Raw genomic sequence first — 4,474 nt, forward strand, 5'->3', positions numbered from 1 at the left:
GGACAGTTTCTTAAGTCTTCTCTGTATCTACTGGGTCAGATATGGTGCAAACACAGACTTTTTGTCCCTTAATCATAAGCACGCACACACACACACACACACACACACACACACACACACACACACACACACACACACACAGATAGAGGAAAAACCTCCCTGGCGTGTGGCTCCATAGAATTATTCTGTTCCTGATACCCCCTCACCCATCAGTCAAATGAAGTCCGATCACCAGCTCTTAACCTCTGCCCTCTCCACTCACCGATAAGATGCTCGCAGCCAGTCAAGGCAGACCAACTTTGTTTAGCTTTTACAGTCATGTAGTGAATGCAGTCATCTAGGCTATTCATGTTTTCTTTACACATAACTGGCAGTCACACTGGTCATGTGTCATGTTTCATTTGCAAATAGTTCATGAAACTGTTACTCTATACAGTTTTAACAGAATGCGCACGTGAATGGCTTTAAAAGATAAGGTTGCGTTATTAATTCTGCTTCCTTTGAAAAGGCACAGTGGCAATTTTCTGCCCTGTTTTGAAATAACCATGTGACAATTCTTTCATTGAGTATTATACGTGAATATAAAGTATTCTACAAGTGAAGATAATGAATATAATAAACCCTCTGCTTGTATCAACTCTGAGTGTTTTTCTTTTGTGACTTTTTAGCACAGTGGTTCCCAAACGTTTTAGCCTGTGACCCAAAAGAGAAGTTACACATTTGCCCGGGACCCAAACTAGTGAAAATAGCAGATCTACAAGCTCACAATGTAACACGCTGCGTTGTGAGCCTGTAGATTGGCTATTTTAACTACTTCTTAAACATTTGTTTTCTAATTTATGGAATTTCTTAGATTTTCTTTGATTTCTTCATGAGATTACTGAATAAAATCATTGAATTTAGTTTTTAATTCATGAAAAAAAAGAGTCCCATAATAGTGTCCGCAGCCCGTGGTTTAGCATATGATGACAATAAAACACTTCTGGCAGAGAGCTAGGTTACCCTTTCCGTGCAGAGAACAGAGGATGATTTATGTTCCATGATCTGCTTCCTTCATTCATCTTCATGCTTAACCTACAATGTGAACGTTCCCAGCTATTAATGATATCAAAGGCTTGTTAGCTCGGTCCATAAAGATGAAGAATGCCGCTAATAACAGATCAGATAAGATTAGCCACAGCCAGCGAACCCCTTGAGAAGTTACCCTCTGTATTAAGTGAGATCAGTGTCTGAAGATGAGGGCTAGGGCTGCATGGCTGCAGCGACTTGTTTAATTGTCCGGACGTGAAACACGGCCAGCCCCGGGAGGAAGCCACTGTGTGTGTGTGTGCGCGCGTGTGTGTGTCTGTCTGTCTGTTTTTCTCAGGTCTGCTGTCCTCAGAAGACTCAGACTGGAATCTAGGAGACATAAGCTTGTTCAGTCCTTCCATCCTATACAACCCTATTCCCCTGACCCCAAGGGGTCGCACTCTCTTGGCCTCACGGTTAATACTAAAATATCTGTCTCCTCTGCTCCTCTCCTGGGAAAGAGGGACACATTTTTTTACGCCTAAAGAGTTGTATTTCCCTCTTTTACTTCCTCTGTTTTTCTTGAGGTCCATCTCTTGAGGAAAGGAATGTCTTCAAAGCTGCACAAATATACAGAACACACCACTACTTTAACTTTGGAACGTTCTGCCCCTCTTCTCTACATGTGACCCTTTCTTCATCTTAACGCCTTTATCAGCTTACAGTATAGCTCTAGAATTGGTGATGCAACCGATTTTATTACATGATTAAGGTATTTCCACCATTCTTCTTTCACAAGTGCGGGAACTCCTAACCCCCCCCTGCTTTTGCTTGCTATCATAAGACAACTGAAAGAAATGCCTTTTAACCCCTAAAAGCCAGGCTGTGACAATGAGTGGCCTGGGGCAGGAGTCAGGACTCTGGCACCTCTGCTCCTTCAAGCCGGACAATTTGATTTGAGAAGAGTTTCAAAGCTGCGTCATGGGTCAGTGGTCAGCAAGGGGCCTTGGCCTTTTCATCCCTTTGGCCTTGATGAGTTGTGTGGAGGAGGGGGTAAGAACACCAACAAACAAAGAAGTAATTGGAAATAACTGGGAACTGGCTCCCTTAGCCCAAAAGTATATATGAAGACTGAATGCTTCAGTAGGATTTACAAATGATTTGCTCATGCTGACACAAACCATTTCGCTGAGCAACAGTTGAGTCCATAACATGCCATTGACTTCACGTTGAGAAGGAATGCCTTTAAGTGAAGAGTGACAGAACTAGTACGGACCATGAATTATGAAATCTGAGCTCATGGTATCAGTCAACATATCTTCAATTTGCACCTGAGGAATTTGATTAAGGCCTGAGGTAATGGGATCCAGGTCAGCTTGTATGACACAACTCTACTTTCCACCTACACACAGGTATCCCCAAAATACCCTTATCCCTCTGCTAGATAGCCCAGGCAAATAAACAATGTCCACAGTGAGGAGAAAAGTAATTTTTTAGGGTTTCTTCAAGGCGGTGTGGAAGTAAGGGACTGGGCTGGTGTTTATAAAGCAAATAAATAAGAGAAAAGGTAGGGAGGGGGGGCTTGAATCAGGGAAGAAAATAAGAATTGTAAAAATATACAAAGTCGAGTGAGCTATTGAGAAAGTATATCCTTAACAAGAGGGGAACAAATAATAAATTATGGGGCCCCCTTTCCCCTGAGGCAGGACTGCCATGGCTGAGGGTAGCGGAAAGTGGGCATCCCTCTCTCTTTATAGGGGTCAAGCTCGGGCTTCCATCGTGGGGGGGAGACACAACACAGGATCTGTGCTGCAAAATTTGGCATGCTAATTTAACTCTATCATGAGAGATTCCACTTCCACTGCTGTTCCTAAAACAAACCTTCACACCCAAACACATGCAACACACTCACACACACAAATAGCTCTTTCGCACACTCCTACCATGCCATGGATGGTAGGAGGATGGTGGTAGTGTGACCGTGTAAATCTCAGGGCCCTCATCATGTCATCGACAGGTCTCTTTTTTTTGGCCTGTGTAACTACTACACTCTGACTCGGCATGCATAACCAAGAGACTGCTGACAGCCATGGCCCCAAATTTACCCCACGCTCCCCGCATGCATGTCTCAAAACAGGTGGCAAACACCACCAACCAAAATACAACTTTTCAACTCTTTTCCCCATCATTTAGATAAATATTTCACACCTTCATTTCTTGGCAAATACTTCAATGCTGACTTTTCTTACAATCAAGAGGCAAAGAATAGTGGCGTTTTTTTACCGTTCCTGTTGATTTCACCCAACTCTGCAGCACCCAGCGAGTTAGCCTTGGCCAAAGTTCATAAAAGTTTCTCTTTTGTCCCTAAGTGTTCAATTAATCAACTTCAGACGGGGTAATTGATGGAAGCGGATAAAAGTCTTGGCTACTGGGACCACAAGAAAACAGCCAGGATTGGCATTCTGTTGCTGTGGCTTTCATTCCCATTAAAGGTTGTTAGCATCTTTTTAAGCACAGTGACTTTATTGTCGGCCCAGGGCTTACACAGACCCAGCCATTTGCAGTATTGGACTCTTGGCAGATGGCCTACATGGGTCATGGCCACCCCTTTGTGTTTAGTTTGCATGTTAAGCCGCACCTTGTCATTAAAAAGGCCTGCTTCCATGCACTTAGGGTAAATATCTAAACTCCATGTTTTGGAGGAACGTATCATCTTGTTACATGTCAAATTACGTATCATTGAATAGGTGCTGTGTTAGGTCTACCCATCTGATGCATTTTCAAAGATTATTTGTGTGTGTGTGTGTGTGTGTGTGTGTGTGTGTGTGTGTGTGTGTGTGTGTGTGTGTGTGTGTGTGCGTGTGTGCGCGCGTGCGTGCGTGCGTGCGTGCGTGCGCGCTTTCGCTATTAGATAGCATACAAGAGAGTGGCATGAAGAGAGATGGGAACTCACAATATCATGATTAAAATGTTGCGGTTTTTAATCTGTTAAACTACCGTATCCTCCAAACTGGCACTTACTGTACAGCAAGGCAATAACCAGTTTGACACAATCTGAATTGTATGAATTTAAACAAATACTTATGTATGGATGAATTAAAGCATTCGTATTTAGGGATTGTGATTGCCATGCTTTTGTAATATCACGTGCAACTGAAATGAGTCTTTTTTTTTCCCTCCACCATTTGGCTGACTTATTTGAGCATATGACCAATTTGTCTTCCTGTGCCTCTGAAGACTTGGAGCCAGAGCACCAGTAGTCCAAACTATCATAATTTGGGCTGGGAGTAAGAAATCACATGTGTCACAGTTTATGTAGGCAGTCATAGCCTCCAGCTATGGCGGGGTTCGAATTTGGAACAAACTACGAAATCATTTTCTTCGAGCGCTAGTCATTCATCTTGTCCCAGACACCCAGACACCTAGGCCTGCTTCCTGTCAGCACTGACAGGACTAGCAGGTAACT

This window comes from Nannobrachium achirus (genome assembly GCF_963921795.1).
Source record: "Nannobrachium achirus genome assembly, chromosome: 17".
Classification (NCBI taxonomy): Eukaryota; Metazoa; Chordata; class Actinopteri; order Myctophiformes; family Myctophidae; genus Nannobrachium; species Nannobrachium achirus.